The sequence below is a fragment of the Oryctolagus cuniculus genome, chromosome 6 (assembly GCF_964237555.1).
Source record: "Oryctolagus cuniculus chromosome 6, mOryCun1.1, whole genome shotgun sequence".
Classification (NCBI taxonomy): domain Eukaryota; kingdom Metazoa; phylum Chordata; class Mammalia; order Lagomorpha; family Leporidae; genus Oryctolagus; species Oryctolagus cuniculus.
Genome location: NC_091437.1, coordinates 144,696,986 through 144,716,752, shown reverse-complemented (window position 1 = coordinate 144,716,752; position 19,767 = coordinate 144,696,986). Strand labels below are relative to the sequence as shown.

At 39.9% G+C, this 19,767-nt stretch overlaps 1 protein-coding gene across 3 annotated transcripts in view; it reads right to left on the bottom strand.

The window, feature by feature from the left end:
• Positions 1-19,289, bottom strand: part of COLEC10 (collectin subfamily member 10) — a 231,954-nt gene extending 212,665 nt beyond the window's left edge. For 2 of the 3 annotated variants that reach the window (XM_070075426.1, XM_070075428.1), the window contains exon 1: positions 19,143-19,289. The gene's annotated coding sequence lies outside the window, so the exon portion shown is untranslated. The remainder of the gene's footprint in view (positions 1-19,142) is intronic. The other variant, XM_070075427.1, reaches the window with a different exon arrangement.
• Between the last annotated feature and the right edge of the window lie 478 nt (positions 19,290-19,767).

The following is a 19,767-nucleotide window of genomic DNA, read 5'->3' as shown; positions in this document are numbered from 1 at the left end:
GGGAAGATTGAGGTAGATATAACACAGACTCATAAATCTTAAGCAATGAAAACTGAAAGTGCAAGTCAAGAGGCTCCAACAGGGGAACAGCATCCCACCATTGCTCTAGTGATATGGAACAAGCCGTGGAAATTGAGTGCTGAAGGCATAAGCAGATGACAGGACAGTAACCCCCACTTTCCCTTCAGAAGTTCCAGTTCTTCCACCTAAATTCCTATTTTCAGGAAATGAAATGATCTACCTAAATCAGCTTAGCTTAAGAAAAATTTGTGGGGCTGGTGCTATGGTACAGTGGGTTAACGCCCTGGCCTGAAGTGCCAGCATCCCCTATGGGCACCGGTTTGAGACCTGGCTGCTCCACTTCCAATCCAGCTCCCTGCTATGGCCTGGGAAAGCAGTGGAAGATGGCCTAAGCCTTGGGCCCCTGCAACCGCATGGGAGACCCAGAAGAAGTGCCTGACTCCTGGCTTCGGATCAGTGCAGCTCTGGCCATTACAGCCAATTGGAGAGCGAACCATTGGATGGAAGATCTCTCTCTCCCTCTCTCTCTCTCTCTCTCTCTCTCTCTGCCTCTCCTCTCTCTGTGTAACTCTGACTTTCAAATAAATAAATAAATATTTAAAAAAGAAAAATTTTCAAGTTATTAGTGGTGTGGCAAAATTATTCCAATTCTTGTTTGGTTGGATTATCTGGCTCCCCTTTTGGGTTCAGTTTACGTTGAGTTTGTCTTCAAAGGCAGATAAAGTACATGGAAGTTATATCAGCCACATTTTGTTGCTTTTAAAAACTTTTAATTCTGAAATAGTTTTAGCTTTAAGAGATCATTAGAAAGAGTTCAGACTTCACTTGTACACCCTTCAAGGAGCTTCCTCTAAAATTATAATCCTTTATAACTAATATTCCACTTAACCAAACTGAGAAATTAATCTTAGTACAATACTGCTGATCGTACTACCAACTTTATTTAGATTTCTCTGATTTTGCTAGCAATGGCCTCTTTGGATTCAAATTGAGGGCAACACATTGAATTTATTTGCCACATCTGCTCTAACTGGAAACAGTTTCTGTCTTTGTCCTTCCTCAACTGAACATTTCTTTCTTTTTTTTTTTTTTTTTTTTATTTGACAAGTAGAGTTATAGACAGTGAGAGAGACAGAGAGAAAGGTCTTCCTTCCATTGGTTCATTCTCCAAATGGCTGCTATGGCCGGCACTGCGCTGATCCGAAGGCGCGCTGATCCGAAGCCAGGAGCCAGGTGCTTCTTCCTGGTCTCCCATGCAGGTGCAGGGGCCCAAACACTTGGGACATCCTCCACTGCCCTCCCGGGCCACAGCAGAGAGCTGGACTGGAAGAGGAGCAACCGGGTCTAGAACCTGGCCGCCATATGGGATGCCGGCGCCACAGGCGGAGGATTAACCAAGTGAGCCACGGCGCCAGCCCTCAACTGAACATTTCTAAAAGAGAAATGATCAGCTATTTTGTAAACTATTCCTCAATTTCAGTTTGTCTGATGTTTTCTCATATTTGGGAACAACATCACAGGATTAATAGCTCTTCTCATCACATTATAGTAGGGAGCAAATGATATCAGAATCACTAATCTCTGTCAATATTAAGCTTGGCAAGTTGGCTAAAATGTTTTTGCCAGGTTTCTCTACTGTAAAGTTACAAATTTTCCCTTTCTATATTCACTTGAAGCTAATCACTAGGCCCATTCTCACTAAAGCACTGGGGAATTAAGGTGCTCGGGTTGGAGAAAGAGAGAGCATGGAATTTGAAGCAATCTGTTTAAACTACCACAGTGACCCTGGGGAGAAGATCCCTTGAGACTCAGAGAACTGTTCCTCCTTGAAGTTTTACCCACTAGTTTTAGCATTCGTCTCCCAGAAACAGAAGGTAACAGTAACCTACAAAATATTTTCTGAGCAAATGGAAGAGAAGAGCTCAGTCTTCAATTATAAAATGAAGACAGAGGGAAACATTAATCACCTTTTTTTGATCAGTAATCAATATAGACGTTCATTGAAATGTCATACTGTTCGCCATAACTCTTTGCAATTCTTGTTAATTATTTTTTTAAGTTTAAGGGGATTAAAATGCTAACCAATTTGATTTGATCTTTATACTTTAAATCCACATGTTAAAGTTATCACACTGTACCCCTTGAAAATGTAGCATTAAAATTTTAAAACAAAAAGAAGAGAAGCTTCTTCTATTTCCTTTATATTAATATTGAGTTTTATGATCCACTTTGAATTAACTTTTATACCATATGCATTGAAGTCCTTTTATTTTTTGCATATTAAGTCCAATTGTTTCAGTATGATTTGAGAAAAGTACATTTTTCCATTAAATTGCCTTTGCATCTTTGTCAGAATTCAGTTTTTAATACAAGGGTGGGTATATTTCTGGAGCTTTATTCTAATCCATTAATCTTTAAAATCTCTCCTTTCATCTATGCCATAATTACTTAATTGCTATCACTTTATAGTAGGTCTTGAAATTATGCCTATGACTGCTCTGTCATCTGGCTGTCGATATTCTTCCTGGGTCTTCAGTATGCCTCATATTTCTGTTAGAAGCCAGAAAGGCTATGAAGGTCAGTAGAAAACAAAGTACCTGGTCCTATCCCTGGCAATGGGCATGCATTTCCCTCTACCAGAACAGAATGAAAGACTTCACATTAGTTCAATTAGGGATCGGGGTGGCTTTATAATTTATTTTTTTGGTTGCTATAGTTATACTCTGTGCATCACAGATTTCAAATTGCTATAGATAGACTGTTTCTAGGGTGGTGAGAATATATTAGAGCAATGTCTCCTGAGTTTTAGGTCTTCATTTGAGCTGTGCCTCTTTTTATTTATTTATTTATTTATTTTTGTACAGCCTTGGTCCTCTGCTAGCAGTGTTCTGTACTTGTTTTTTGAAGATTTTTTTAAGATTTATTTTTTTTTATTAATTTGAAAGGCAGAGTTTACAGAGAGACAGAGATCTTCCATCTGCTGATTCACTACTGAAATGGCTTCAACAGCCAGGTTGGGCCAGGCTAAAGCCAGGAGTCAGGAGCTTCTTCCAGGTCTCCCATGTGGGTGCAGAGGCCCAAGGACTTGGGCCATCTTCCACTGCCTTCCCAGGCCATTAGCAGGGAGCTGGGCTGTAAGAGGAGTAGTCAGGACATGAACTCGTGCTCCTATGGGATACTGGTGCCACAGATGGCGGCTCAGCCCACTACACCACAGTGCCAGACCCTTAAGTTTCTTAACTTCACAGCGGAGAGTGGCCGTACAGCCTCTGTTGTTCTGATTAAGGCTCTATCCTAGATATGCCTGTTTCCCTGGGGTGTGTGGCCTTTTCACTTCTGCCCTTCACCACAGTTGTGGACTCAGCTCTTAATCCTTCCTCTCTTCCAAGGAATAGGCTTGTTTCCTCCTCCCATTCCCTTGACTCAGTTGCAATGAGTTGTCAACAATATCCTAAAGCCAGTCCTTCTGTTATTTGGTTAACAATTCTGTTTCTCTGAGTGAGGTTTCTTGCCCTCCCCAGAGCTTCTGCTTGTTCTTCCAAGGCAATATACCTCCTTCTAAGTAAGATTTTTTGTGAGTACTCAAATGGATTCAGGGATAAAGAACCTGCAAAAGCATGCAGACTTCCCAATCTTTGTAGCACTCAAGGATTTCCACACCATTCTGCTCATACTCATTGTTCCTTCTGCTCATTCTGCTTACTGGTGTCCAGTTGCATGTACCCCATGTAAGCCCTCATTTATACGTCTTCTCTATCCAGAATTACTGTCTCTTTTTGGATTTTGGATCACTAATTTTTATGTGACCTTAGGTCTCTAATGATTTCTAAAAGCATAGATATGTACTTAGCTTTGTTCTTTTCTGTGCAAAGTTTGGGAGCACTGTTGATTTTAGCTCTCAATGTCTCTCAGCCCTATATGGACCTGGTTGAAAGCCAAAACTTATCAGTTAATTTTGGTGTTTCAAGACTTGATGTGAATGATTGGATTGGACGTACAAGTTCTCCTACAGGGCCAGATACGCTGTCTTCTCTTGTCTATCTAGAAACTTACACAAATTGTAGGTTTCTTTGCTGGGTTAGTACAAATGCTTCAAAAGTGTTATGGAAAAGTAGAATTAAAAGACAGGTTAATTTTGATCCAAATAATTTCTATACCCATGCACAAGTGTTTTTTTTTTAATATAAAATGCATTCTTTTGAACTGTTTGAAGACTCCTGATACATAGATTAAAATGTTAAGAACAGGGGCCAGAGCTGTGGCGCAGTGGGTTAAAGCCCTGGCCTGAAGTGCCGGCATCCCATATGGGCATTGGTTCTAGTCCTGGCTGCTCCTCTTCCCATCCAGCTCTCTGCTACGGCCTGGGATAGCAGTAGAAGATGGTCCAAGTCCTTGAGCCCCTGTACCCATGTGGGAGACCTGGAATTAGCTCCTGGCTCCTGGCTTCGGATCAGCACAGCTCTGGCCGTTGCAGCCATCTGGGGAGTGAACCAGTGGATGGAAGGCCTCTCTCTGTCTCTACTTCTCTCTGTAACTGTCTTTCAAATAAATAAAATAAATTTTAAAAAATGTTAAGAACAAAGACTATATTTGAAAGTCATTCTAGATGTGTAAGCAAAAATATACTATGAAGTCTTCAATTATATATAACCATTATTTTTCCCTCCTCTTCTCATTTATTGCCCAGCCTTGCACAAAATTGGCTGAATCAGGATCCTTGGTTCATGACATAGTGTCATCATTGAACCAGGGATAATACATGTTCATTTTGTTCACTACTATTTGATTATTTCTAATAATTTAGTAAGTGTCTGAGAATCTCTTATCCAAAATATAGGTTAGATTCTTGAAATAACTTCTATCTAATTACCTGGTACCCCTAACACAGTCTCTCCTTGCATGTTAAGAATTGACAGTATTTCTTTATGCCAAAAAAGAAAAAGAAATCATACCATAAAAGATGTTTTTGAGGCCGGCGCCGTGGCTCACTAGGCTAATCCTCCGCCTGCGGCACCGGTACCCCAAGTTCTAGTCCTGGTTGGGGCACCAGTTCTGTCCTGGTTGCTCCTCTTCCAGTCCAGCTCTCTGCTGTGGCCCGGGAAGGCAGTGGAGGATGGCCCAAGTGCTTGGGCCCTGCACCCTCATGGGAGACCAAGATGAAGCACCTGGCTCCTGGCTTTGGATCAGCACAGCGCAACGGCCGTTGCGCTCTGTCTCTCTGTCTCTCTCTCTTACTGTCTGACTCTGCCTGTCAAAAAAAAAAAAAAATGTGAAAAATAAAAAAAAGTGTTTTTGAGTGACAAATTTAGATTGTTCAAGACAGTGCATTTTATGCACAGTTCTATGCAACAGATACAGTTGTAAGCCACCAGGAGCATTGCCTTTGGTTGTTTTAATTTGCTATTTATGAAATATCCTTTTCAAAATAAGATGTTTATGCATGGTTTTAGAGATGAGTGGAAGAGAAAAGGAGAGTCCTAAGAAAAAAGAACTCCAAACCTTTCTTTGTCAGTGCAGAACTTTCTAGCCCTTGGAACTGATTTCTTTCCAACATACTTGGTCCCTTTGGAGCTATTTTCAGAACTGAAGCCCAAACTCAATCAATACTTCTCTCTTTCCTCAAAGCTCTCAATACCTATTATCTGTTCCATTAGTGTGATCATGATTGTTGATGTTGAATGCAACAAAGATCTAATTCTTTATTGACTTCCTTGCTGTTATTCTCCAAATTTCTCTTCCCAAATATAAGAAATTCTAAAACACAGAGTTAATCATAATAATAGCAAGCAGTAATTCTCTTTGTAACTGATTTTAAGCATATCTGTCCTGAAGATGGTTTAATCTAGTTGGAGAAACAGGATATAAACATCAAAGAGGAATTTCTAATAACAGATTGTATATGCTTAGTGCTGACTGAGTTGTATAAACATGGCACAGTCAACAAATGTCATCTTTGAACTCCCGAGCAGACCAAGAAGTCATATCTTAAGCTTAGTGTCATGGGATACTACAGGTAGAGAGAAATAAGTAGTAAATTTTAGACATAAGGAATTGTACTGGGAAATCCCTTAAGGCTAAACTGAATATAACATGTTGAGGAAACATTGGTTAGTCCCATGTGGTTGGTATAAAAACGCAAAGGGTGGTATAAAATAAGCTTGCAGAACTTGACTCCTAACACACTGTGGGTTGTAAATAGATAAAATTGATTTGCTTCTCCAGGACTCTTCACTTTTTCTGATAAGGAACTCTTTGTTTTGGAAAATTGCTCTCCCCTACTCTAACCACAATTCAACCATATAGTTCCAATACTGCCTCATCTCTACCCAAGACATTCACAGACTTTTGTATAGATATGAACAACTGAAATTACCCAAAGAGGATTTTTTTCTGCCCTTTGAATAGCTATAAAGGTGTGAATCTAAAACCATCAGAGGCCACACAGGAAGGGTTCTAGCAGAAGAACTGTGAATGACAGGCAGAGCACACTGATGATGTTCAAGCCCCTAGTTTTAGCGATTATTTCCTTTCTATTATTTGGTTTTGTGAATCATTAAATTTCCCTTTTCACACAAGCCTGTTTCTGTCATTTGTAAACAAAAGTCCTGACTAACATGTGGAATGAATAAGAGGTCTTTGAATACCATACAAACATCTTTGAGTTTGTAGAGCTGACTGCCATGATTTGTGAGATCCCATCCATCTGAGAATCTTCAATTTTACAGTATTTACCTATCAAAACAATGGGAGCCATTGTAGTCGTAAGAATTAATTGATTATTTGTAAAGCAACATTTCAGAAAGGTTGTTCCTGCAGAGTATAGATCAGGTTAGAGACAATTAAACTGTCTGTTTGACTCTCAAAACCATCATGAGGTAAACAGACAACTCAGACTGCAGGTGGGAGACCAGAGTGGAAAGGAAGGGTCAGATGAAAGAGTCATTAATCTTTCTGGACGAATCACAAGATGAGCACCATCACTGGGCATTGGGTTATGACTAATGAATTGAGACTTCTGTTCTTTTCCAAGTATTAAATACGAAATAAATCTTCCATTTCCTTGGGTTTTCTTGAATCTTTTCCCAGGGAAATCCACCTCATCTTTTGAGACACAAAAGCTTAAGTCATATTTTCACAAAAATCCTTTTAATTAAAATAAAGACGTCTTCCAACCTGACATTTGTATTGCAATTTTGGTTTTTCATGACTCATTGACTTCAGACAAGTGGAATAAACGGGGAAGATCATGCATAAAACTTATATCACACTTGCGGAATCATAGGTTTCTAAGAGATAATAGGAGGTCATATATTTACCTCTCATTTTTGGTCTAGCCATATCTAAACCAATCTGGAAAGCGATGACTTGGGTTTTAAATTTTTTTAAAAAATATTTCATACTATATTGATCTTCATTGCCTCCTCCTACACACATAGAACCAGTGGAATCCAATTCCATAACTTAATACTTTTCATTCTGTAATTGAGACTGGGTAAAAAGGGTTTCCTAACTAGTGGAAACTCATACTTTCTTGGGATTTTACAGCAGGCAGGTGGGAAGGAGTGATATATTGTCCTAGCCTGGTATGTTTCAAATTTCATTTGATCAATAGAATTACTTGGGATATTTGCTAAAAATGCAAAATTCTATCATTCCTCCAAGATGATTTTTAAATCATAGGTGAGAGGTTTGGTACTGGGATTTTTATTAGGCCATTTAAGAAAATATTATTCCACCTTATCCTTAAAGATCTAAATAACACTGTGAGAAATTAAATTTCACAGAAAGTGATAGAATGCAGAGCTCCTCAATATTACTAAGACTCTTATTGTTTAACTTTATGCTTCTCTTAATAAAGAAGAAAGCAAGTCTTCCCTACTTGGATTCATGCATCTATCATTGCACTTTATCATCGGACATTGTAGCAGTTTAGCTATTTCTTTTTATGTTAATACTAATAATAATTGATATCAATTGATATTATTTGTCAAAATTTTCCTTTTTCCAGACTATGGGCCCATGTAGGTTCCTAGAAAGCAATGGTTTATAAAAACAAAATCCTTTTCACCAATTCTTCTTGTACTGCTTTTTTAATGCTCTTTCATTGACTTTGGTACTCATAGTAAATGCCATTTACTGAAACTGGCAGGGAGTTCAGCCCCATATTTAAGACCATTATAGACATCATCTCATTAAATCTCAATGTTTCAATTGTGTGAGTCTCTCTGACCTCCACTACTCATTTATTATATAACATCATTTTACTAAATCCCAATAACCCTAGTAGTTGACCTCCTCTGATATCTACCACCCCCCCCACTTTTTTTTTTTTTTGAACCTGTCATGTTGTCTACTGCTTGGACTGGGAACAAAGTTTGTCTGATCTCCTAGTCCCAACTATACCAAGTATTACATGAGGATACTTAAAATGTTCAATGGAATTAAAAGATAAGTTTGTTTGGGGGCAAAGAAATTTGAAAATCCATACTTTTGAAAGGTCTTCAAATGTATATGAAAAAATACATATTATGAAAAAAGCTATGAATGAATTCTACTTTTCCCACCAGAATACACATATCTTGTAATTTCATTCGTCCACAAACTTTTTAAAGTATGCTTGTACATCCTACCAATGATCAAGTCCAATTGTACCTTTGGGATTGAACTTGAGAAGTTAAAATGACCTCCAAAATAAGATGACATCAGTAATAAGAGAGAAAAAGTCACAATTCTAAGAAACAGAAATTCACTAGCAAAGAATCCAAGAATAATGGTTTTAAATGGAAAACTCCATCTACTATTTGTGGGGTTTGGATCAGAGTTTCTTCTCTAGCCACGAGCATATGCCACTCAAAAGGATATGCCTTGGATGATGACACGATGTACTCTGCCATTACGCATTCGTGGCAAGGAGAGCATCCAGGATTTGCTTCCTAAGAGGAGATGGCATAGAAGCCAGCCTTGTTAAAGCCTCCAGAATAAATTTCTGTAAAACTCAAATCCAAAAGTTGGGACTGAGTATAAGAAAAAAATCTTACAACTAACAGCCTGGTGCTTGGATGTGGCTGGAACTATTTTTTCCCCTATAACTTGAAAATAAATTCTATTGAATAGGCCACATTTAAAGAATAGAAAACATTATAGTAAAATTTCCAGAAAATAATATGATAGGTTCTGAGTATTTAAAAAAAATAGGAGGGGCTGGCACTATGCGCAGCGGGTTAAAGCCCTGGCCTGAAGTGCTGGCATCCCATATGGGTGCCAGTTCTAGTCCCAGCTGCTCCACTTCTGATTCAGCTCTCTGCTATGGCCTGGGATAGCAGTGGAAAATGGCCCAATTCCTTGGGCCCCTGCACTCGCTTAGGAGACCTGGAGGAGGCTCCTGGCTCCTGGCTTCGGATGGGTGCAGCTCCAGCCATTGTGCCATGTGGGGGTGGACCAACGGATGGAAGACCTCTCTGTCTCTACCTCTTTCTGTAACTCTGTCTTTCAAATAAATAAAATAAATCTTTAAAGAAATAGGAGAGGAGTGGATTATATCTAGAATAAACATTAGACTTCTTATAGAAGCAGGTGCACATGTGTTAACAAACTATGAATAAGAGGAAAATGTCTTTGGAGTGAGATGCTGATTTTAAATCCTGCCTCTTATAAATGGTGTGTCTCTGGATGAGTCACTTGATTACTCTGAAGTTTAGCCTCCCTATCCACAAAAAAAAAAAAAAAAAAAAAAAAAAAAAAAGGAATAAAAACCTCAGAAACCCATTTGGACATCTCTAATCACAGTATTTCACATGGTAAACAAATGTTTTAAAACATAATCCTTGGGCCTGCACCGCGGCTCACTTGGTTAATCCTCTGCCTGCGGTGCCGGCATCCCACATGGGTGCTGGGTTCTAGTCCCGGTTGCTCCTCTTCCAGTCCAGCTCTCTGTTGTGGCCTGGAAGGCAGTGGAGGATGGCCCAAGTGCTTGGGCCCTGCACCCACATGGGAGACCAGGAGGAAGTACCTGGCTCCTGGCTTCAGATTGGCCCAGCGCACCGGCTGTAGTGGCCATTTGGGGAGTGAACCAACGGAAAGGAAGACCTTTCTCTCTGTCTCTCTCTCACTGTCTATAACTCTACCTGTCAAATAAATAATTTAAATTTTTTTTAAAAAAACATAATCCTTAACAAAAGATAAATTCAGATAAGGGATGGCATCCAGCCTCTTGGTGTGATGGTTTTGAGGACCATGACAAAGAGTCATTCTTCTCAATAGCTACCCCAGTTATTTGATTCAGAGCTGTAATCAGAGCACCATAAAATGGAAGAAAGTAAAGTCAGAAGACTTCTGAGGTTACAAGGAGGTATCCACAGTCCTGGCTTTCATTCTGGTCTCCAACTTATTTTGTCTCCCTAGAGAAGTCATGTAAGTTCACTGTGTGCCTACTGCAATGATGCTATTCAGAGATTCTGAGTGCACCTGAAGTTCAGAGAGTCTGTGAACAAATATGGTACCAGCAATTGCAGGCATTTTAGAGATGTTCTCTTTTCACATACATAGCCGAGATTGTGAATTTTCAATTATGGCAAGACTCTCTTTGAGACAAACCCTCTACCAGCCATTGACATTTGAGAGAATGAGTCAGCACATCTCTTGCCAAAGTCAGACATTTCATTGAGTGCTCAGTGATGCCACATCAATCACTTTGACTTCCTCTTGATAAATCTACATAATAGAAAACCTCTTGCAGAAAGGATGACACCAACTGAAAATAATCTTAAAGGACAGTAGAATATATCGTTCACTGAGCATCTCTCATATGCCTAGATCTACCTTTTGATGTTTATCCTCTTAACAGCTTTACACATTAGGAATTAATATTCCAATTTTATGATGGAGGATTATGTGGCAGGGATTTTGACTCAGCAGATTAAGCTGATGCTTAGGACACCTACATCCCACATTGTATGGCTAGTTTGAGTCCCAAGTACTCTGCTTCTGATCTAGCTACCTGCTAATGTGCCTAGGAAGGCATTAATTGCTTCTCCAAGTTCTTGGGTTCCTGCCATCATGTGGGAGATGTGAATGGGTTCCTGATTCCTGACCTCAGCTTGGCCCAGTCCCAGCTGTTGAGGGCATTTGGATGAATTAGTAGATGGAAGATCTCTCTCTCTCTCTCTCTCTCTCTCTCTGTCTCCCTTCTTTTCCCGCTCCCATCTCTCCCACATCCCAAAGCCAGTATCTTCCAAGTAAATAAATAAACCTCTAGAAAAGATTAAAAAACTATTACCCAATGAGAATAATTTACATGTCTACCATTTAACAGCAAGTGACAGAGACAGAATTTGAACTTGACTGCCTTTAAAACTCCTGGTATTAAATTCCACCACTTTGGCCTAAAGTCATAGGAGAAAGTCAGAGAGAGGTCAGCCAAGAATTAAGATGTAGACAATGTTCTCTGCATTCTATTTCTGTCTGCTGTTAAAGGTAAACTATTTTCACACATCCCTGAGTTTTTCCCAGAGACAAACATTTATATCATATTGATGTCCATCTATTCTGTTTCTCTACACAAGTCTTGGGGATCACCAGCCACCTGCACTTATGACTGGTACAAATTGGGGGTTCCCATAATCATCACTGTTTGTTCATTCACTATAATGATTCACAAAACTCAGAAAAACACTGTATTCATGGCTACAGTTTTATTATAAAGGGTACCCATAGGGGCAAGATCTAAGAGTCTCCTGGATGTGATCTTCCAAGCCCTTGCCCCATGGAACCAAGTGTATCAGCCTCCAGGAACATCAACAATCTGGCAGTGCCACTGAAGTTTCATCAGGTGAGTGCAATTAAGGTCACTGACCACATGACAGAATTCAATGTCCATCTCCTTTGTGTTCCTCAGAAGTTAGACAAGCTCAAAGTCCCAACACTAGTCAGCATGGCTGACCTTTCTGGTGACCAACTCTCAGCCCAAAATTATATAGGGAGCAAACAAGAATGCCCTTTTCAGCATCTTGGATAGTCCAAGAATTGTCTCCCTGTAAGGAACCAGGGACAAAGGCCAGTAAAATTCTTTATCATTCAATGACACCATCCCAATCACATCCTTCAAACTTATTTGAGCGTTAAGTTTTCTTAGATTCATTGTCTCCTCTTCACTCTTACTGCCACAGCTGTTAAGCCCCTAGGAGCCCAATATATTATCCAGATTCCTCACTTATCTGCCTGTCACCAGCATCATCTTGTACAGACTATTAGATAATTCTTCTTTAAACATCCCCTAATTTATTCCTCTAAGGAGCTTGTATGAAAAGGCTTTTTCTCTGCAACATGAGGTCCTCAATGACATCATGCTTCCTTGACTTGTGCTCAAGACAGATCAGAAAAACCACTAGAGTTCAAAACTGTCTTAGCAAGATGGAAAAATGCACAATATGGTATCTGGAATGGACTGATTCTGAAGTCCAGATATCATATCTACTTTGCATAGAGCAGATATAAAAGGTAACTAGTACATAGATGACCCACAGTATACTGTGGTTCCTATTGTCAAATTTCAATACTCTTGCCTGTATCATAATAATCACATTGTTCTTCCTGCATGTCCAAAACCTCATTCATTTATTCAAATTATTACATACTTTGCTCCAAAAGAAAAGCTAACCAGCAGGTAAATGGGTATTTTTCATTCTTATCACATATTTCTCTAAATTGTACCTTCTTAAAGGTATTGTATTAATTTCCTGCTGAAGCAAACTAAAAGAATCAGTAACTTAAACAATACAAACTTTTCTAAAGTTTTGGAGGTCAAAACTCCAAAATGGGTCTCACTGAAGTAAATTCAAGGTGTGGGAAAGAGTGATCCATTCATGGATGCCCTAAGGGAAAATCTGTTTCATGATCCTTCTTGCAGCTTCCAGAGACATCCGCAGGCCTGAATTCATTCTCCATCTTCAAATCGAGTGATTTTTGGACCAAGTCCTTCTTAGGCTGCTCTCCCTCTGATGCTTCTATTTCTGTCTCCCTCTTTCCTTGCTAAGGACCCATGTGATTACATTGATTCCAACTGGATCATCCAAGATAATTCCTCATTTTAAAATCATCTGATTAACAGATTTTATTCTGTGTGCAACATTGCTTCCTCTTTGTCATGTAATGTCCAAGGGACCAGAAAGTGGACACCTTTGGTATAGTGGAGAACATTTTTCTGCCTACCGCAGGCCAACTATAAGTTACACTGTACTTATGAAAATTTCCCAGTATTGTCCTTTTACTGTTAATATAGTTTTCAATCTTATCTATATATTGAAATTACCTGCAGGCACCTTTAAAAATTCCTGGGTTCTATTTTGGAGATAACATGGATTAAATAAGTTCAGGATCTGATGGAGCAAAGGATCTTTTCGTTTCGTTTTTTTTTTTTTTTTTTATATGTTGTTGTTGTTAAATACAGCTTTTCAAAATTCCCCCAATGCTTCTATTGTTCAGTCAAGATTGTGAACCACTGCTCTAGAAAATTTTTGTAATTTTTCCTTATCTGTCACTATAGAGAGAAGTATGTATGATAATTAAGAGACTGCCATCCACCTGCTTGTATGCAAATCTCCCAGCTTCACTTCTGATTAGAGGTTGGGTCTTGAGCCTATTAGGCAATCACTTGACCTTTTGTTTCTCCACTTGTAAATGAGGAAACATAATAATGCCCCATTGAGTTGTGGAGGGCATTAAATGAGATCATGTATGGTAAAGTTGGTTAGCATAGCATATAGCTCAGAGTGTGCCCTGAAATAATATTACCTCTAAAAGTGTTTCCTGGTCATTTGTCCTTAAAATGCACCTAGAGTCTCTGCCTGTCTACAACCAACTCCATTCTTTCCTTGAATCTCAAAAAATACTTGTTATTTGGTGGATAGAAAGCAAGCAAGTGTAGCCAAACTACAGAATTGCATCTCTTTGAGCTTGAAAAGTTATTTTATTTTTAGAGTAGCTTTTTCATACCTTTGCTTCCCGACTATCTTCAGCAAATGTAACATAGGTGTATGTTAAAATTATTTTTGCAGCTTCTCAAAAATAACAGGTATATTGCCCAACATGCTCAAAGGTTATGGTTCCATTAGGATTAAAAGATACTTTCATCAGTATCTTTTAAACTCTGTAGGTATTTACAATACATAGCAAGAGGTGAGAATCTCAGACTTGGACTAAATGGCTACAACTATTCATGGTCTGAGTGCTTCTGATGAAGTGAATGATAGGCCTGGGATGCCATGAAAGGTCCACAGATGGAGAAAGAGAGTAATATTGGAAAAGGAAGGGATCCAATATGAAAACCAAGAGGCAAAATTAGGAAAGAAGATGGTGATATAGAATTCACTGGTATTTCCTAACAACTTTTGGCGCACAGATCACATGTTGAATATACTCCTCCATCCCAACTGCGTCTTTAGGCTGACGTGAATGTCCTTTCACAGAATCCCATTAGAGAAGTGAGATTCTGTGCCCCTTCCAGAGTATGTACCCAAAATATCTCTCAGCATATCTTAATCCAGCAGAAGCAAATACAGGTTCTGTGGCTACTCAGGTAGACAACATCGGAAGAGGTATTCAAAACAAGGCACAGCTGAGGTTTAGGGCTACTCCTTAAGCAATGACAGAGAGGAAATTTCTTGCTCACCCTGGGTAGTACACAGTTCACAATAGGAACTGAAACATGAGTCAGAAGAGCCAGTTACTCAAGACAGTTGCCCAATCTCCTTCCATCTGGTGGTGAAAATTAGCTCTAAGTAACCTCAAGGTGACTCCCAGGCATGTCACAACAGCCTATCTATTGCTAAGGGACCCATCACAAAACTCATCTCTTGCATTTTTCTTATTTTCTTAATTAAGACCTTTTTCCACTTGTGACCTTACTGATTTTGTTCAAGGTAAATACAGCAAAACCTTTGTAAAACAGGTCCACCATCTCTAATCCCACGAACTGAGGTGAAGAAGTCTTGTATAGTGAATGCTAGGGATAAAGGCTTCTGATCTGTGTTTCTGGATGTGTCCCTTCCTTGAGAAAAATATAATTAATCATGGCATAGATAATTATAAGATATTTAAGTATTTAAAAACAACACATTGCCAAGGTACTGAAAGTCAGCATCAGTGAAACTTTGTGTGTCAAATCTTCCTAGGAAATAGAAACCCAATAGAGCAGTAGTTTTAATGAGAGTACCACAATACATAAACTTTTGGAATAAAAGTGAAATCTCATTTGCGAAAGGTTAAGTCAGATATCCTATTAGTAATAACTACTAATTTTTACATATCTGAATAGCAGAACAATAAAAAATTCTTGGTTTGCATTAACCATCCAATCCTAACAACTTGTCTAGAATGTCATCAGTTTTTATGAGATTATTTTCTGTTCATGGACAAACAGAGTGAGGCCCACCAGGCCAGTGGCCCGAGGCTGGGCAATGGCACAGCCATCTTTCAGACCTAGATCTCTGACTACAGAGCTCATCCTTTTTCCACTGCTCTATGCCATCTTCCCAAAGCCCATAATTAAGCAAAATAATATGCTCTTCACAAATGAAAAGATCCCATGCACAACACTGACGGGACAACTTTTAGTTGATGGGCTTCCAAGTGTGCGTCCGATCCTTTTTCTGGAAACCGCATTTGGCATAAGGGGACCAAAGTCCAGACAGTTTCGGTGACGTAACTCAAGGTCTCCGTGGACGTTGGCTCGGGTCTGAAATAGCTCTGAGCGCTCCAGTCCTGGCGTCCCCCGTCTCCCCCCTCAGTCAAGTTCAGACTGCCCACAGGACTTGCAAGTGGGAGAGGCAACAGCGCTCATGGGGCTTGGAATGAGGTACACTGCCATCTCCTTCCCCATCCAGCGACTATTTCCACTGCTTTCACTCTCAGTGGAGCTTATTCTTGGCTCTGTAGGACTTTGTGTTTATTTGTTTTGCTTTAGACTTTAAAAAGGACTCTTAACAACAGTCTAAGACTTTTATAAGATTATCCATCGTCACTAACAATGATCCCTTTCCAGGGCTGTTGAAAGGGAGTGGTTCTCTGAGAGGTAGTGCCTGTGACCGGCTTTTAAGTGAGTGAAATTCTTTTTAATGGTGTGTCTCCCAACCTGTATTCTCATTCCCCTTGTTTATATCAAAGAGCATCTTCCTTCAAGTCTAGAAGTCAGCCAACAAAAAGCCTTAATAGACATCACCAGCTAGTGTTAGGAGTCCTAACTGCTGTGGTTCCTGAGTGTATGGTCATCTTCCCTAACTCTGCGTTTGCCCCATGTCTTGTCTTCCTTGAAATGTTACCATTTTCCTATTGGGATTTAGTTTCTGTCTAAAACAAGCAATAAAAAGTAGTGAGAAAGACCTTGTTATTGAAGTCCAAACCACTGAGTCTGAATTTACTCCCCCCTTCCTTCACATAGCTGACACAGTGACTATGGATGAGGCATCTGGTACCCCTGTCTCACATCTGAAGTAGACACCATGGTGATCCCTGCCCTACTAATCTCACAGACCTCTAGTAAGGATCACAGTAGGCAAAACTTCAGGTAGTGCAAATAAACATGAGTTCGTTCCCTGACCGTAAAACTATGACCACATACAACTCTAGATCCTGGGTCCTATGATTAGTGAGAAAAAAACACCCTTTTCTCACAGGCACCTCTATGCTGGAAGAGTAGAACTGGAAACAAATCATGGCATATTATACTGCTTATGGAATAATACTCAAAGTGTCATAGGGGCCTAGAAGAGGGAGTTTGGCTGAGCTCTGGGGATAAGGGGATGCCAGTCAGGTTCCAGAAAGAACCCACAGAGGATGTCAGATTTGACTCAGCCATGAAGAACAAATGGATGTCTTTGTAGAAGCAAAGGAGGAAAATGCCTCTCAAGAAGAAAGAGTAGCACACATAAAGAACCCCTTATGTTATTAGGAGTTTTCCACTTAAGTGCCAGGGGCAACTGGTGGCTTTAAGAAGAAAGTGACATAACAAATGTATTTTAGAAATACCACTCTGGAGGCAGTGGAGCAAGAATGAGAGAAATTAGTTGTTATCATTATTAGAGGTCATCTCTACTATAAGCTTGATAGAGATTTTGTATGAAGTGAATGCAGATTTCATTGTCATCTGCAAAATAAAGACTGAATACTAGAGCAAGACCAGAAAGTGGAGATATTGTCTTCATTTCCAGATGAGGCAACACCCCTGAGTAGGCTAAAGGCTCTTCTTTCAAGGGATTGGGGATTCCTGTTATCCATAATCCTGAGAAGGAGCTGTAGTCAGAAAAGGAAATGAACCTGTGGATGGCCATCCTTATCTCCAAGCATGGACACAGAGGAATCTGAGTTTAAGGGTACTCTTTTCACTTGCATGAAATATGTCTTGGGTATAGATAGACAATTCTGTAGTGAGGCAAAAGACCCCCAAAAGGGACCCTAGAAGCATACACCTTAGGCTATAATATTTCAGAAGCTCCATATTAAAGAGAAATTATACTTCTCTCTGAGTTTAATTCCTCTTCTTATCCCTTAGCCATCAGCAATGCCATTATTAATTGCTCTCAGCTGTGCTGTGATGAAATAAAAATGAAGCTGCACAGGCTGGGACCATAGTGATAAAGAGAAAAGCAATGAATAATGCTTAGCATTTATTGAGCACTTTCTTGATGCCAGGAAAGAAGTGTTAGGAGCTTCAATGGACTACCTTATCTTGTGATTATGGAACTCTAGTTATTTCCACTTTGTAGCTAAGAAATCTAAGAACTAGAGTGGTTAAGTCACTTGCGCAAATCACAAAAGAGATATATGACATCCTGTCATCAGAGGTAACTTCCTTTGCTGCCATCCTAGATTGCCTCCCCACTTAGGTTCACAAAGGAGTAACAGCTTCAGTCCAAGGAAGTGATGGCCACACCCATGCATGGAGTGGATAAGAAGTAGGCATGGAATGTTGTGGGAAGTTTGTAGGAACAAAAAGCAGCCACAGTAGGCCTATAGCTGATTGATGGGAGAAGTATCTACAACAACCCATATTAAGACTGAAGATAGGAAACCTGGCCTGGGATTCTTTGAGAGCCACTAGACAGGTCAAAGAATGACCACATGAAGACCAAGCCCCTACTCACAGTAACAGTTGCTCCAAGCCAGCAGGTTCACCTAACCATTGCAGTTGTTTATTCTTGCATGCTGAGGAGGCCTGTGAGATTGCCAGATTGCCATTTTATGTCAATGACTATGTGAACATGACAGAGAAAAAGCAAACTATCAATAAATTACAAATTGGCCCATAGTCAACTTAAAAATTTCCAAGAAAAGATTATTCTATGCAGGCCTAAACAAATTACACGCTGACAGCATGCTTTTAGAGTCCTCTGACTTTGTCTGCTGTTCTGTTATCAACTCCACTGTAACTAATGTATTTTCTTGTGGAACTCACTACTTGGCAGTGTGAGGAAGAAATTGGCAGCAGTAGCAGAAATTCCCTTAAAGGCAAATGATATCAATGTCTGCCCAAAAGGCATCAAAGACATGCTATTGCCTTTGAAACCAGTCCCAGTGGAGCTGTATGGAGTCTCTTCCACGAAAGAGCCTCTCACAGCACAGCCTACAAGTTACAGTTTGTAAACAACCCCGTTATCAGAGCTTTTCCAAATGAGGGAACAGAGGTGCAAGATCCCTGAATCTCCAAGCTGGATACCCAAATCAACAGGAGAAGCAGAAGTATGTGTTAGCTTCCTAGGAATGCAGAACGAGAGGTCTTACCCAACATAATAAACTACAATCTCCATTCTAACAAAATACCTAGGTGATTCATGTGCTTATTTAAATTAAGGAGCACAGTTTAAGACTGCTTGATACTTTGAAATTTCAGACACAACACAGGACATGGTCCCCCAAGTATGGGCTTGTACTTCTCAATCAGCTCACAAATCCATGAAATACTGACCTTTCAAATTGTGTCCTTCACTGTGCAAAGCACTGTTGGCGACGTAAAAACAAATAAAAGAGGATATGATCCCTTCTGAAAGATGCTTGCAATTCTGTTGGCAAAAGAAATAAACATATGCTTGGAAATACTCATTTAGAAAAGTAAACCGGATCCCACTACTGACCTGCACAAAATATCCTGGGTTCTCCAATGTCACTGAGAAAAAGTCCAGTCTCTAGCAGAGCCTAAGAAACCTCCCAGCATCCTTGAGCATCCTTCCTCCCCAGCTTATCTACAGCCACATCTCTCTGTCAGTGTTATGCTCTGGCCACTGAACTTAAAGTTCCTTGAATGTGCAGGATTTGCTCTCATTTTCTTGCTTACATTTACAGAACTCAGCCCCTTTAACTCTTTCCCTCCTTTTAATGAAAACTTTAATTTTTGAGGCTAATCTCAGCAGCATTTTGCGGTGGGAGGAATTTTTCCCAGGCTTCAAATTTGAGGGAATTGTTGCCCTTTGTGCATGTCCCCATGCATTCTGTTTGGCCATGCTGCCTACGTACAAACATACCCAGCAAATACCCGGTTAAGTGAAATAAGAACGGACATGAAGCACATGTAAATCCCTGACATATCTCATCTCCACACTCTTCAACTCAGACACACCCAAGAGCCCTTTCCCAGAGTATAATTGCCCTAATCCTCACTGAAACATGTCTTAGGTTTGCTGGCTGAGCCCAGTGGGAGTAGAGACTCAGTTACAGCTTTCAAATATCCTTCCCCACACCTTCATTTGGGAGACTCCTAGG